General features: G+C 50.8%; 1 pseudogene; it reads right to left on the reverse strand.

The window, feature by feature from the left end:
• The window catches only part of LOC147414817 (axonemal central pair apparatus protein HYDIN-like), a 65,952-nt pseudogene that overhangs the window by 22,548 nt on the left and 27,717 nt on the right, over positions 1-15,687 (reverse strand).

The following is a 15,687-nucleotide window of genomic DNA, read 5'->3' on the forward strand; positions in this document are numbered from 1 at the left end:
GCTGGTAGATTCTCCGTGCCCATCAGTGACCATGGCCACCTCCAGCGATCACTCCAGCAGAGAGGCAGGAGGTGCATAGAAAGGACAAACACAGACTTCACAACTCCGAACAGAACTGAAGCTGCCCAATGCAGACAACAGTCAGCAGCGCAGTTAAAAAGCAAAAATACAACAGCTGCCTTCAGCGGCAAAGGCCTTATTAATGGAATCAGATTAAGGAGGACGAATCTCCTCCTACTGCACAACCGTATTTCTGGTGCCTTTGGGTTCTATTTATTCAAAAGGAAACAAAGAAGTGGCAGAGTGGTGATGGAGAGGGGAGGAAGCAGCTCAGGAAAGGTAATGAGTTTTCTTTAAAAGTTCATGAACAGCATGAAAACACGAAGGCATCCTGGGGGCAGAATGATAATGGCCCTTCAATCAATCCACAACTGATTTCACATTGAAACTTCAGATCATCTCAGTTAAAACCCTTTTGTGAGACTGAGATGGAGAACCAGAATCTGCATTTCAACAGAGATGCTCAGCCACAGGCTCTGTCAGCAGAGCTATTGCTTGGGCAGATTATCTGGTAGGTGATAACGAGGTGTCCTCACAGCACTAATCAGCATCTCACACTAAAGGCCAGGTGGGTAAATGGTGTCCTTGCCTTACAACAGGAACATTTACCCACAGCAGCCATAGGCCAGTATGCAGCTTAAACTCCCTTCAGGGACAAGGACCTTCACAGTCATTCTGCTGACAAGGACTGGGAGGTTGGGGCTGAACAAACTCTGAGGGACACCAGAAAACACGGACTTTTTGATTCCTTTGGTCCTATTTGATCTCATGATGGCAAAATACTGCCTAAGCAAGCAGTGGTCCTGGTTTTAACCCCCTGAAGGCTGCTACGGAGGGACACAAGTGACAGATGCTCAAGTGTTACAGTGCTCCGTTTTGGTCATGCAGAGACCTCTCAAGCTGTGGTACAAGCCCCGGGCACACTCACCAAAGGAGACGTCACCAAAGTGGAGGGAAGGCACGTTGAAACGGAAAGTCGTTCCGATGACACAGCCCCTGTGAGGACAAAGACGGGCAGAGGAGGCGCTGGCTTGGTTAAAGAGAAGCGCAAAGTGCTCGGCCTTCGTTACAGCTCCCACAGATAACAGCGGGTCTCAGAACCACAGAGGGTTTCACATCCACCCGTCACCCTCGTGCTCAGCATAGCTTCCGTGTGCACAGGAGGCAGCCAAAGTGGTCAGCAGCTGAGAGCTGCTGGTGGGGCTGAGGGCGCCGTGTCAGGCAGGGTACGCCCCCAAGTTGCTGCTGGCCCAATGAAGGGCCCTGAACAAGGGATGGCTCTGTGCCTCAGTTTCCCCACCTGGAATGGAACAGACACAAAATTGGACTCATCGTAACCACCCTTCCCAGCCGCAGGTTCCCTGCTTCGCTGTTCCTCAGCTGGAGCTGCTGTTTCCATGGAATACAGGAACATTTAGAAGATCTTGAGCCACACAACCATTATACATGCAGGATTTTTGAGGCATCAATCCAGGGGAGCCCCAAACAACTTCTACACAGTGGAGAGTTGAATCTTGGAGGAAAGTATCAGCTTGTCACCAATGCACCAGCTGACACATCCAAGAACAACATGTCTTAAACCACTGAACGTGGGTGTCCTGAGCCCACTGCACTGTCTCACCTGTCCTTAAATTCAGCAGACAGGCTCCAAACTCCACAACTCACCAACATCCACTGAAATCAACACTTGAAGCTGTATAACGTTCATTAATCTATTTCATGGTTGATGCTAATCAACGTCATCTCTGCCTCTTAGTTAAAAATCAAGGTCCACAGTGGACTGTGCCTTCTAGTTTTAATCACAGGCCTGCCACTGGCTCTGTTCTGCACATGAACGGACCCCAGCATCCCGCAGAAGGGACCTGCGTTCATCTGTGCTGTCCCGTTTCCAGCATCTCTTTCCAAGCACCAAAGAAACAAGCATTCAGGACCTTGTAAGGCCTGTTTCCAAGTAAAGAATAATCACCTATGGGTTGGGCATCTTCTGACTGCATAGTCCAAAAGCACTCCAAAGCTGACTTTCAGGAGTTTCAATCCAACGCTACTTCTCGATTCTTGGAGCTGAATCAGTACCTGAGAATGTCAGGTAGCAAATCCCTGCTGCTGCTGAAGTTCCCTCTCCAAGGACATCACCTAATCAGACCTAACAAGCCCCAACAGCTGACTTTGGGCAGAGCAAAGGGAGCAGACATGGTTTCCATCACAGCGCTTGCCAGGAAACGATGGAAAACTACCTCCACGCCAACCACAACTGGGATCACACTGGGCAACTGCCAAGGATGAGCCTTGTCAGGCAAGTGGGGAAATGACTGCCACTTCTGCTGAGCGCTCCGTACCTGTGCTCAAGTCAGTTAAACCTGAATGGCTGCCCAGAGGCTCAGGCAAGGAGCCAACGCAGAGCTCTGTGCACCACAGCTGGTAACAGTACAGCTCGCAAGAAAATGGGGGGAAAGACAGTGGGTTTGGCAACAGTAGTGTTTTACAGTAGCATTAAATAATGCATTTGCGAAGGGAGATCAAGGTCCTTGCAGAGCAGGCAGGATAACACAAGGTGGGAGAGGAACCACGTGAACTCTCATCCCTGTTCCTTCCTTTGCAGCCCAGTGTCCCACCAGCCAGCTCACCCCTGTTCCAAAGAACTGGCAGTTTTTCTCCATGGAGAACTAAATCCAGCGCACAGAAGCTCCCAAAGAGGGAGGCTCAGCTCGACCTGGTGAGTGGACATCTCAAAGGCATTGAAAACAAACAGCTTGAGTTGGGGGGCTGGAGAATCCTCATTCACTGAGATGTAAGGTCTGCACTGAGCCCGGGGCGGTGCTGGCAGAACAGGGCAGAGCGTGGCCACAGAGAAGGAGAGGACATGCTGGGCACTGGGAGCCAGGGCATCAGTGGGGAAAAAAGGACCCCTTCATTGGGTTGTGGGGAAGCCAAAAGACAGCTGCCCCACTGACAAGCTCTTTCCTTCCCCAGGAGCAAGGCCATGGCGGCAGGGCAGAGGCAGTGGGCACTGTCCTAGCAATACTGGGTCCTACCCACGATAAGCACAGCTTTACAAGTGAAACCTGCCCTGCTCAAGGAGAGAGCTGCTTATGCAGTAACATCCCATGACCAAACTGGGGGAGGGACAGAGGAGAAGAGATTATTTGATTGTGAAATGTTCCCTCTCCATTTCCAAAAAAAAGCAGCACTTCCCCTCCAAACACAAAGCCAACAAAATTGTTTCTCTACTGAGGTCAGCAGACCTACTCAACACTCTTCCCTTGCAAAGTAATAACCTTTTTGTTCTTTTTTATTCATTCCCCTTACTTTATTGGTAAAATCAACTGCAGAATCCCTTCATTTCTTTACTACCTCGATCTACTGCCTCCCAACAGCAGCAGCCCAGGAGCACCCAGCACCAGCTTTCCTGCCTACACCACGATATCCCACCAGCCCAGTTGGGACAAGTTCACATGCTGCTGTGGTCCTAAGAAGTGAGCTCTACCTCTCCTGTCACCAGTTGGTTGGGTTTTTTTCCCCTCTCCCTTTTGCTCGGTGAAGATTCTCTTTTGCAACAGCACCAGCCCATGGGATGATGCCCAAGCCCTTGTGACAGTACTTGCTGCAGAGCTCCCCATCTCCTGCATCAGCGCTCTTCTGGCTGCAGGAAGGAGGTACCGTAGCACTCGCTGCACAAGAGCCAGGAGGACAGCTTGTCCCAACACATCAGCAGATGATGTTGAGGCTGCTGCTACCCACTGTGTAGGGATTATTAACAGAGGATTTAAAAAACACTGCTTATGGCTGCAGAATCACCCAGGCTGGCTCATCTCCAAAGCCCCGTTGGTCTTGCTGTGTGTTCAGGTGGGACATCCCAGACCATCTACTGCCCAAAGTCATCACATTGTCTGCCGTGGCCCAAGGGGGAATGAGCTACCTGTAAGAAGGAGTCACCCCAGCTCCTGGGTACCCAGGCTGGGCAGCCTTTCCTCTACAGCCTCCACTCAAACTTTTTTCCAGCATGAGTGGTCACTTAAAGCCCCAGGGTCCTCACACAGAGATATCAAAGGGTCACAAGAGGAACCTGCTGCTGCCAAATTCTGTGCAAACAGTGTCCTGGAAAGTCAGAGCCACCCTGGCTCAACCATGGAGGCAAAGCTGCTTCCCAGAGGAACCCAAGACTTCGAAAGTTAAACCGGGTCTTGCGAGCACAGGAAGCACGGTCATAGCTGGCCAGTGGGTCGAGGGAGGCGATTCTTCCCCTCTACCTCACGCTGGTGAGACCCCACCTACACTGCTGCATCCAGCTCTGGAGTCCTCAGCACAGGAGAGACATGGACCTGTTGGAGCAAGTCCAGAGGAGGCCACAAAAATGATCAGGGGGCTGGAACACCTCTCCTATGAGGCCAGGCTGAGAGACTTGGGGTTGTTCAGCCTGGAGAAGAGAAGGCTCCGAGATGACCTTAGTGCGGCCTTTTGGTACTGCGAGGGGGCTTCTAAGAAAGACGGGCACAGACTTTTTAGCACTGTCTGTAGTGACAGGACAAGGGGTAACAGTTTTAAACTGAAAGAGGGCAGATTTAGACTGGTTATAAGGAAGACATTTTTTACACTGAGGGTGGTGAAACACTGGCACAGGCTGCCCAGAGAGGTGGCAGAAACCCCATCCCTGGAAACGTTCAAGGTCAGGTTGGATGGGGCTCTGAGCAACCTGATCCAGCTAAAGATGTCCCTGCCCGCTGCAGGGAGGTTGGACTAGACGACTGTTAAAGGTCCCTTCCAACCCAGACCAGGCTATGATCTCCTCTCACAATTACACTGCATTTGCTGCTGCGATTGCAAGGTTCAAACTGAGTCACGGTTCAACAGCCTTGGCTCTTGGTGTGGGGACGCTAGGGTCAGAGCCAAGACTCGGACCTTAGACACCACCTTTTCTCTCTGCTCCATCAGACAATGAGGTAGGAGGGAGATGGTTACCCAGAGATAGCTGCAGAGGTGCCCACCGAGCTCCTATAACCCTCCTCACCTGATAGTCAAGGTCACAGGCTCAGGGCATCCATCCACACCGAACCTGAATTCTTCCATGAACTGTCCCAGGATGGTGGAGCTGAAGGAGATCTGGATGACCTGGAGCCCGTCTGGCAAAACGGTGCCCTCCCAGGGCAAGAAGGTGAAGCAGGAGCCCAGAGCTGTAGCCAGAGGGACCAAGCTGAAGGAAGCGCCGATGGGTCCTTTGTTAAAACAGGATTGCCTGCAGCAGCCAGAAAGCCAAGGGGGCACACGTAAGGAATCTGCCTTTCTCCCAGAAGGCTGACTTGTTTTCTGCTTAAACAGCGACCAGCTGCACAAGGCAGAGGCTGCCATGGGCTGCTGCTTGGCAGAAGGCAAAGAAAATACAGCAGAGCAGGCCGAGTTCTGCCTTGGGGTTTTTTCACACAAAGCGGCGATGACTCCACACAAACAGTCACCCTGGGGTCGTTCCACTGACGCAGAGCAGTCCCCTCGCAGCTGCAGTGCAGAGGAGCTGCTCAGCATCACCGGGTTCATTCAGACCCGTCCCTAAGAGCACGGGAGGGCGGTTGCAGCATTACCAGGGAATCACCACACAACTGCTCCTGCTCCAGAGGAGTCTGATCCTGCCAAGGGCATAACATGTTCAGCTTCCACTGCAGCCAACAAGTTGATGGCATGTAGAAGACACCTCAGGACAGCACTATAACTTCAGAAGCACACCCCAACTCTGCTATGGTACATAATTCGGGTTTATTTTTTTTTTTCTTTAATGTGATAGTTTCTTAGTCTTTGCTCAACCAGACATGTCAAGAAAGGATGAGAGTGAGGTGCATGGCAGCTCTGCCTATTCTAAAGAATTTCTCTGTCCTAAATATTCACAGCAATCATTTACAAATTCACCATTATTTAGAAGAAAATCCAAATTTGGACCCAAGACCTCTTTTGTTGAACTCTTGAGAGATCCACTACCTCAAACAAGTAGCTCTGCTTTGGGTAGGCTGCAAAGTTTTGCATAGTGAAATCCTGCCACTTCCACAGACTTATCTCTCTGCTTTGGATTTCATGTCACTCAAACTCCGCAATGGTAACTCGAAAACCACTCTCTCCTCTCACATGTTCTACACCTCAGTTACAAACCGCACTTAGGGATCCTACGCTGAGCTGAGGTTTACCTCCAGCCTGGCTGCTTAGGACAGCACTAACGGTATCACTACTTAGTCACATTTTCTCAAGTAATGAAAATAATGAATTGATAGAGAGAGAATCAATGAAGTGTCAGCATTACAAATGCATAGAGTGCACAATATTTTGGTAAGAAAACACCTTAATGTGTCCTTCCTTGCCTTGGTCAAGCTTTTGAGAGTGTCTGGCATGATGTATCGCCTCATTTTCTACCTCTTTTGGCTGCTCTATCTTTTTCTTTTTTATTTTTGGCAGAAAACTTGACACCATTGGTAGGGAGGCAAACATGCAGAAAGTTCCTTTGCTTCATTTCCAGAATTGCTTTGTTCTTTTTAGAGCCAGAGATGCACCAAGTCTGAAGTGTGGTGAGAGACTGGTCGGCAAGGGACAGCTCTGAGCCAGGAGGCTGATGGCTTTCCTCCGACTGCTAGGAATCAGGAGGAGGCACTTCACCCAAAAGCATTTGCACAGACTTGAGTTCAAACACAGTAAATTTGTTCCAGCTGCTTTTTAACAGCCAGAGTATAAAGGTGCAGTGAATCTAGGGCTGAACCAAAAGCCTCTGAACACTTACCTGTTTGACCCACTGCTGCTTTCATGGGTCAAGGGGCTTTAAAGTGGGTGGGGTTTTTTTGCATGAAACCTCTCAGCTCATTTCAAAGGCAGGTTGCCAAAAAGCAGGGATTAGGGCTTCACAAACAACATGCACACCTTTCAGACCCCATCAAAAGTATCCAGATTCTGTGAAATGCCCCAAATTCGACTAATATGTCAAATATTCCCTGCTCACAGCTGCCTGAGTTGCCAGAAATCCCACAGGTCCACGAGGCTCACTGCTGCCCCGGGAGCCATCGGGATGCAGCCAAACCCCTGCAGACCCCTGCTGCTCACCTCGTAGCTCTGGGCTGATCCAACAAAAACCTCCCCGATGCCCAGCTGGTCCAAGTTGAAGCGGAGCTGGGGCCCGACGCCTTCCCCTTTGACACGCAGGGGCAGCCTCGTCTCGCGGCCTAGGAAGAGACTTCTATTTCAGTATGAGAATTCCCTCTGTTATCCTGGATTTTCCAGGCTGCCTCAACGCCAGTCCCTGACTCCAGGCTGGATGGGACCAGCTCTAGATGTTGCAGGAGAAGATAGGGGACCCTTCTCTCAGGAGATATTCCTTGAGGCCGGTTTCTAGTTTCTAACCGACCCCTTCGGCTGGTTTTTAATTTAGCCACCAGTTTGCACCCCAAAAAGGCAATGCTGAGTTTAAAACATGATCCCTGAATTTCTTCCCATGGGCTTAGATGAGGTTTGAAATCCAGTCAGCGAAGGCACAAAGCTCACCAAACAGAGCTGAAGATAAAAATATGCCATCTGTTCTGAGCCAGTCGAAGATGACAGCACAGAAGCCAAGAAGGACGAGCCCCAGCAAGGCGAAGCTCCTGCTAGCGGTGCTGCCTAGAGCAGGCAGAACATCCCAGCCACCACCTGGGCCCAACATACAGCTCCACACCTGGGTGCCCCAGGGCTCACCTCCTGCAGCAGCACCTAAACAACACAGGGCTCTGTGATCTCCAGGGAGGTGAAGCACTCACCTATTCCCACCATGATACCAAGAGCTCAGCTTTGTGAAGACACCTTACCTGGAGCACCCTGAGCAGTCATGGAAAACCAGCCTCCTCACTACTGAGATCAGAGAAGCCAGAAATGTACTGCTAATACACACATCCCTTTGTGGCAAAGGTAACTGAGACCGCAAGGCGTCCAGCTAAACTCCCAAGATGCTAATTTTCTTCTGTACATCTGCCAAGGTGACGTAGTGCAAGATCTTTCCATCTGAAGGCTGTTTTGAACCACTGAAGCAGCCCAAAGTGCCCAAATCCTAGCTCAAAATACAGCTTGGGTCTCTCTGCCATCCCATTCTACTCTGCATGGAAAATGAGTAGCACAAGGAGGAGAAGAAGCCCCAGAAGTTCTATATAACCTTCACTGTAGCTTTTGTGCAAAAATATTCCTCCTTCCTTCAAGCCCCTTCTGGGCGATGCTGACCATTTATTAAAGATTAGGGATTGAAGGTTGCTTCTAAAAAATCTTCTGTATAGTTATCCAAGAATGTCCACAATGACTTACTGCAGGGAGCAGCCCAGGCGTGACACCACAGTGACTAGATCACAACTTGAAAAAAAAAAAACACTCTCCTGGAAAAACCTTTTCAATGATTGCTGACTTTCTGATCTTGCTGCCATGGGATGAGGATGTTTGATAACGTCCAAAGCCAGAAAGGAAGAGCTAGGGAGGTCTTGTTGAATTCAGCATTCAAGTGGATCCAGCCAACGCCCAGCTGACAGCAGAGATGAGAGCTCACAGCTCAGGTGTTAACTGGAGGGCTGTGTATTTCCGTCTCACAGACACCATAAGAAAGGCAGTATTGGGTGCTCACTGTCACAAGATTTCTCCATCTTGCATCATGTGTGGCTTACCTTCCATTACAAACTATGTCTAAACCACCAAAGCTCTTAGGAAATGGCAAAGATTTCCAAGTGACAAGCTTTTGTCCACAATCACGCTGAGACACGTCCCATGGCCACTGTGATTGGAAAAATCAGTGGCAGTCCTTTCCCTTCTGCAGGTGGTCCCCACCCTCTCCTGAAGGTCCATGGAAACCATCCTTTCTTCTACCCCTACGCTGAACTTGAAACTTTAGGAAATCCCAGAGCCGGTGAAGCTCCGAGAGGGCTCTTCCCAAAGGAGGAGGAGCAGGCTAAACTACAGGCAGCATTCAGGAGAGCTGAGAGGAAAAAAAAGAGAGAGTATGTCCCCCTCTTTGCTAGGAGCTGGGGCGTTCAGGAGCATCCAGCCTTCGCCCAAGGCCTGGGTACAGCTGGGCTGTGGCCCTGTGATGCTCCCACCACAACATGCCCCAGAGCACACAGACCAAGGGCATGGAGGGCTACAGCCTCCTCATCCTCAATCCCAAAACCGCACCTGGTACTGTGGAGGAAGATTTTGGATCTCAGCAGGAGTAACACCTTGGTACATCACACAGGGTGTACAGTTTGGCACTGCCACCTTGCTTTCAAATGCACAGGCATGTAGGTGGTCCAACAGCACAGGACTTGGTTGCCAAACTCCTTAACTTCTGCTATTTTCTGACGCTTGGTTGCTCGTCCACAGCATGTCCCTGTACTCTGTGACTGGTTTTGAACGTGATTCTCATCTGACCACGTCAATAAGCAGAGATCCACAGTTTTACATGATGCAGGACATCACAAGGTTAAGGGGTGATCATCATTTGGGATTTTGCTTCTCCCTGCAAGAGTGGCTTAGAAGTGGGTTTTGGAAAAAATCAGAGGCAACCCAATACATTTTGATATGCAGAAAAACCTAAAAAAAGGAAAGAATTTTAGGTCTCTGAGGCCCCCACCGTGTGCTCCCTTCCAACACTCAAGAGCCCTGGCTTTATTTGCAGGAAGAACTAAGAAGTTCATTTTGAGCTTAACTATTTCAAACCACTTCTCATCTGCCAGCTTGGCAAGTTGCACAGTGCTGGTCAGTTCCGTAAATCACCTCGCCCAGAAGCATCTGCTGATCAATCTATGGAGGCACCTGCCAAAAAAGTGGAGGCCAGCAAAACCCCTTTCCAGTAGGGCATGAGATCCAGCTGCACCATTCAGTTCTGCCCTGGGGCAAGGCTTCCAAATACTCCCAGCAAGGGGCACACACTTCCTTGAGGTCCTCTTCCATGGAGCCAGCAGAAGAGTTAAGCTCTCCCAAGGGCCCATCAGGGTCTTTCAAGAGCAGGCTCCTCTTTCTAAACACGGCTCATTTGCCCAGCTCTGTTTCCTAGAACTCCCAGACCCGCTCAAGGCTTGCATGCAAGTAGTTCTCCTATTTCTCTGCAACAAAACAAAGCTCTCCTGGCACAAGCCCTGGAGATCCCTGCAGCAAAGCCATGGACATCCTCATCGCCAGAGCAAAAATCCCAGAGCCAGGAGCACAGCACTGAGTGAGGAATCCCTTGGGAGCAGCTTCTTAAATCAATCCTTTCCTCCCCCAGCATTAACTGCAGATGCTGGGCAGGAAGACAGTTTGTTAACCCAAGCCCTGGGTCATTACTGGAGGTGGCATTTGCCAACTAAACCCTGCGCAGTTACTGTGTAAATAAAAAGCTGTTTCATGACGTCTGTACCCGGTAGCTTAGAGCAGTAAGGAGAGCAGCAAAGTGGCTGGGTTAGTGATAGCAGCACCCTCCAGAACAGCAGCCTGGCTGCTGGAGGACCCCAGGCCTGGCACCTCTTCCTCTTAGATGGGGAAAACCATAACGTTCCCGGGACAGAAATCCGACAGCCATTTCCCACTTGTGAAAAACACCTTAAGCAGCACCATGCAGAGAGGGGGAGGAAGGACAAGGCAACCCGAACCACGCAGCCTGCTGCAAGCGTTCCCTGCCTCGTGCTAGCACAGCAAAGCCATCCCCTCTGGAAGGGCAAAAATGGTGTCACTCAGGCGGGTCAATGATAACTGCTCCCAGACAAAGCCTTGGCAGCACTTCGGTAAGAAAGGATGAGCACAAAGCCTGTCTAGCAGACTGCTCCGACTCTGATGTCCAGGGACAGCATTCACCCTGCTGGGTGCAGCAAGCCCTGTGCAACGGTGCCCAGACGTGCCATCGACTCGGAGCCACAAGGTGACAATTCCCATGCAGGGAGAGAAGCACATGCTGGCCAGAAGTGGTCCTTCCACAGATGGCCCGCACTCAGCAGGGCTCAGCCACCCAAGGTCTGGCTGTGTCTGGGCAGCGGGAGGTGATCCAGGGTCTGGGAGCACATATGTAACTCAGCTTCTACCACCTCAGCAGTCTGACGACGCATACGTGGAATAAAGACTCATCTTGGAGGGAAATGGTCTACAGGGACTTGGTGCTCGTCCACTCAAGCTGTTTTGCTCCGTAGTTTTTTGGCCTTTGCAGACCCCTCGCAGCCAAGCACATGCTGACAAACCCCTGGCATGGAAACCTATCCCTTCGCTGCTTGGACTCTTCTGGGAGCAGTGATCCAAGCCTGCAGCCAGGCATCCTGAGGGCCTTGGACAGGAGACCACGTGGAAACCACAGGGACAGCGGGCACGTGCCAGCCCTGCCCTGCTGACCACGGACCCTTCCTGGCCCTACACCGAGGGGGCTGGAAGACCATTTGTGCTTCACCTTCCCTGTGGGCAGCAGGAGACAGAGGAGCCGTACCTGAGATGTTGCAGTAGACCACTTGTTGATAGACTCTGGCTTCTCGGGGTTTAAAGATGACTTTAATTTCAGCCGAAGAATTTGGCCAGATCCCTCCCTCCTAAAACAGAAGGAGACAGCAAACCATTTATCTTCAAACATTACATTTCTTGTTTTCAGTCACAGCCCTGTACCCTTTATTTAGAGCACCGACGAAGAACAAGTAACACTTATCAACAAAAGAGAGTTTAGAAGCAACTGCAAAAAACTTTCTAGGCCCCTTACCTTTACTGACACCTGGCAGAGGCATTTTGTTAAGTCAGGGCCACAAAGCAGCAACCAAACTGCCTCATGCTCCAGCAAATCAAGCAGGATTTCTTCAGAGGTACCAGCCAGTCTAAGGAAAAGGTACCTCTCTCCTCCAAACCTTCCCTTATACCCCTATCACCATGGCTACCTAAACACTTTTACTCAGATCAGAAAAGATTTAGCAAATCAAAAGGATTTTTTCATTCTTAGTTGTGAAGCTGCTGCCTCATACCCTTCACCTACACTTGTATTTAAGTACACAGTGCACTCCAGTGAGCCGGGGCACTCAGCACCCAGCAGAACAAGCCCTCCTGCCTGGGGATCAGTGAAGAACAGACTCCTTGCCGCTGATGGCTGCTTCTGCCCCGAGCTGTGAGCTGTCAGCCAGCACACAGGCTCTTCCAGCTGATGAATGATCTGGGAAAGGAGTGGAGAGTCAGATACATTCCTGTTTCCCTGAACAACAAGAGTTGGGATTTGCTTACAGCTCCACACCTCCTTCAACCAACAAGCCCTTTTTCTTCAGTCCTTTGGGATTTAAGTCTGGGCCGTGCTGCCAGTGTGTCTGCAACTGTTTGCTGCTTCCTTGGGGTCTTCCCTCTCTGCTTCTCTCCCAAAGAGTCTTGGCATGGGCGCTCAGTCCCAGGGAGCCTTGTCACACGTTTTCAGGGGCATCTCTGGTTTCCAAAGGCTCTTTCTTACATCTTACAACTCGTTTAAACAAAGACACTGCTTACATCCCCTCAACCCCTCGCTATACAAATGCTTCTTTGTGCATTTGTTGACATAAATACAGGAACCTCTGAAAACTATATCCTACATGGAATGAAAAATCTAGTTTATAGAAGGAGACAAAAAAAAGAGTTATTTTTCTATCAACAAGGTGAGGCTTTGATTCTGCTGGCTGCTGGGTATCCTCAGTGCTTTGTCCAGAAGAGTCTTGAACTGACTGGAGCCTCCGGCACTCCTGCAGCATCAATATTAAATAACTGTAATACTTCCCATTGACTTAGCACTCACAGCTCAAAGGACAGCCCCCCCACAAATTAGAGAGCAATGACATGGGGAGTTATCGGGCTGCAGCTGCAAATAACTCCCTAATGCACAGCCTGCTCAGAGTCAACACAACAGAGGGAAGAACAGGCAGAGAAAACTGTTTCAAACGCCAACAAACCAATAACAAGAAAAGAGAAGTCTGAGAGAAAAAAGTCACTTGGATTCTTCTCAAAACCCAGAGCAAACACATTTGCCAGCTCAAGCGCACTTCGTGTTTCTATCCAGCAAGCAACCGGATGAAGATGAAGCCTTACAGTGTGACAACACACTGGCTTGAGGAAGCAAACTGGGGACATCACCCTGCAAGCCTCAGTCAGCACGCCAGGGATCAGCTCCCTCGGTCCGTAGGGACGCTGCACGGGCTCACAAGCAACCAGAGAGTTATCTTGGATTTACAGGAACAAAAGCATTTGGGGGGCTCTGAACAACAGAAGCCCTGCTACAACGCCTGGAGCTTGCCGAAGCCGAGTCGCTGACAAGAAACACTCAGATGATGGATTTTTCCCTGGCTTGGCTGATGAGAGCCGAACACCTCAGCAGTGCTCGTCAACCAGCCGCTCGCTGTGTGTTTAACAGACTGAATTTGGGGGTCTCACCCTGGGCAGAGCACCCCTGGGGAGGGGGGAGGCACTAGGCAGCTGCTTGCCTTTGCTTCAAGCCTGGCGGCTGCAGCTGAACACACAGCTCCCCTCACCAGCGTTCTGCGCCCCTCCTCAAAGGGTGCTGCAGGGGCTGAGCTGCCCAGCGGTGCTGCCTGACCCCCAGCTGCTGTGGCCCTCTGCCCAGAGAGCTGCAGACAGCCCTCCTGCAGCTCCTGCCCAGCAAACAGCGCCTTGCCGGGCTCACCAGCACCACCCGCTGCACAAACACTCGCTGCTGACATGCTCAGGAAGGACATTAATGACATGCTGAGAGCAGTGATGATGCTCGAGGTCTTCATCTCAGAGAGGGCCATAAGGCAGGGGAGGAGAGCACGTCCTGAGCCTTAAACCCAAACACAGGGGTGCAGTAAAAGGGAGGGACGTTCAGCAACAAGTGGGAGTGGAAAGAGCCCAATTTCAGAACAGCCACCCAGATCCCTCCAAGGGAAAGTCTCCATTGGCTCTGTAGACAGCAAACTGGGGAGAAGGGATTTGAACGAGACAGGACAGGACCAACAAGGCTGAGGGTGAAAACTGATGCCGGGATTCGACTGCAGTTCTGCCATCAGGCTTACGAGGGCTGTGCCCAGCCAGATGACCAGGGGCAGGCAGCTTAGATTTTGCGCTGGCTGTCAGACAGATGATGCGTACCACCAACTGAGCACCCAGTTTGCTGGGACTGTGTTATTTCTTGCAAGACGTCGGGTTCTACCTGAAAAAGCAGAGTCAGATTTTAGACCATGCTGTCATTTAGCACAACGCTGCCTTCTCTAAAGCAGAGTTCATAGGAGCAAGAATGAGGACTCGGAGCCAAATCATTCCTGGGAAACTGAGAGCATCCTGCCTTCCACTGAGGCCAGAAAATCTTCTTTGAGCTTAACACAGCAGCATCAGTCTTTCAGGTCAACTAGCTGACAAAGCACTGTTTGGCTGCTGGCTTCTGCTGGATCACAAGCTGATGGTACTCGCTGGTCTATTTTATGGGCCGCAATCAGATATATTGGCCCTGGGGACACTTTGGGGCAGTTTGGTTATTCCTCAGAGGCTGACAGAGGCAATACATCTCCCAGTAATGGAAGCAAGTGTCATACAATTTGTAAGCAAAAAAGAAGCTAAGGGGAAAGGAAGAAAATTAAAAAGAGCCATTGGCCTGATGAATATGTCTCTGCTAACCACAGCGTACTTTGCTAGCTGAGCAAGTTTAGCTGACTGGGATTTGATGAACTCCAAGGCCAGCACATCCGTGACAGAAATATAACCGACCCTGGGATCTTACTGTGCTCCAAACCAGAGGGGTAACAACCACAGAGCACAGAGGCAGGGACCAGGACGGAGTTGAGAGGGCAGAGGACCTAGGAAGGTGGTGCAGAGCCAGAAGGCAGGGCAGGAGCGGGAGGTCAGAAACAGCCCGTGCTTGATGCTTGTGACAGCTCTGTCTTCCTACAAGCTGCACTCACATCCCGTCCTGCTCTGGTTGCCACCAACTGAGCTTTGGGTGAACAGGACCAGGATGGCAAACCTACCTGCTCCCCCCTAAGCTCTGGCAGCCAGACAGACCGATATGCTGCGTGCCTGAGCCCCTAACGTGACTCGCACAGCAACAGTTCTGACTGCAGCCATGAGCGTGCACAGGGAGACAAAGTGTTTCAGTAAATTCTACTTCCCCATTTCCCAGCACACAGGAATAGAGGCATAGCGAGGCTTTCATCCACCACAGAGTCCATCCAGGCCTCTATGTTACTTCCAGGGCTCCTCTCAGGGCAGCCACGACCTTCCAGGAGGTCCTCGGTGGCTGGGCAGCACCGTTAGCCCCAGTTTCTCCAAGGAGGTCCCAACATACACAAGCTAGATGTACAATGACAAAGCACAAGCACTCCAGCTGCTGTACCCTGGCTTTGCTACAGCAGAAAGCAACATGACACAGGAGGGGACGGCACACCATGACTCACAGCTATGGAAGTGATCTCTGTGCAAGAGCCCAGTCGTAAAGAGACACAGAACCTACTTCCCCTCCCTCAGCCCCTAAACAAGGAGAATCTGCTAGATCTTCGCCAGCCTGAGTAAGGAAAAGCTGGTCTTGAAAAGCTAGGCACCACCAACTGTTGGCCAAATCACCTACTTCGTTTTGCAGAGGGGGAAGGTGATCCATGGAAAGGAAATCCCTGCTCAAAGCAGACAAAAAAACAGAGAGCTTGCAACAGAAGTACCGAGATAACACCCAAAGCGCATCCTGTACAGGGCACT

Source organism: Leptosomus discolor, chromosome 10, assembly GCF_034619465.1.
Source record: "Leptosomus discolor isolate bLepDis1 chromosome 10, bLepDis1.hap2, whole genome shotgun sequence".
Classification (NCBI taxonomy): domain Eukaryota; kingdom Metazoa; phylum Chordata; class Aves; order Leptosomiformes; family Leptosomidae; genus Leptosomus; species Leptosomus discolor.